We start from the raw sequence: 887 nt of genomic DNA on the forward strand, positions 1-887 counted from the left end.
CCACATTACTGTAGCTGAATACATAACATTACCGCAAACAAGGGGGAGGAAGGAAAACATTTCAAAGAGACCGAAGCCGCCTAACAAGAAAAAGAGGGAATTAAACCGGTGTTTGACAGTTCCCACCAAGGGGTGCCAGTTTCCGCGACTGTCAACCTGTCCGACCAGCCAAGGCTGGGGCAGGACAACCAGCTCTGATAGGAACAGAATAGAGGCAGAGCGGACGCTTACACCCTCCCCCTAACGGTCTCTTGGCCGGCAGCCGCCGGCCTCTGGCTGCCGCGGGACTCCCGTTTCCGGCCGTGGCCGGACCACAGCTCCCAGCATGCCTTTGGCGGGAAGTCTTTTCCCGGGGGATGACTACTAATCCCGGCATGCCATTCGGCCCTCCAGTAAATTAGATGGAAGAGTGGAATGACCCCAATGAGCGCAGGGAATTGTAGTCCGTGTAGCTGCGGGCTCTCGGAGGGGCGGGGAAGAGCCGGGGGGCTCTTGTCAGCTGAGGAGAATGATTCATAGAGGAGGGTCAGGAGAGAAGAGCAGTTCAGTCTGCGAAAGCCCACTTAAAAGGCTGAACTCTTCTGCGAGGGAGGGTGAGGCAGGAGAGTAAGCGAGGCCCCGGGCCTGACGCCGCCTCAGGCCGCTCGTCAGGCCTCCATCGAGTCCCGGGCCTGGTCGGGAGCGGCCGCGAGGCGCCGGTTGCTGGGGGACCGGTGACGTCGCGGGGTGAAAGTTGAGGGGCGGTGACGTCGGCCCTGCCCGGGCGGAGGCTGGCGGGTTGGAGGCAGGAGGGAGGGAGGGAAGGAGGGAAGGAAGGAAGCTGGGAACGAGCGAGCGAGCGGGGGCGCGAGGCGTTTACCTGGAGGCAGCGGCTGGGGCGCGGGGGG

The sequence above is a fragment of the Crocuta crocuta genome, unplaced genomic scaffold (genome assembly GCF_008692635.1).
Source record: "Crocuta crocuta isolate KB4526 unplaced genomic scaffold, BGI_CrCroc_1.0 scaffold193, whole genome shotgun sequence".
Classification (NCBI taxonomy): Eukaryota; Metazoa; Chordata; class Mammalia; order Carnivora; family Hyaenidae; genus Crocuta; species Crocuta crocuta.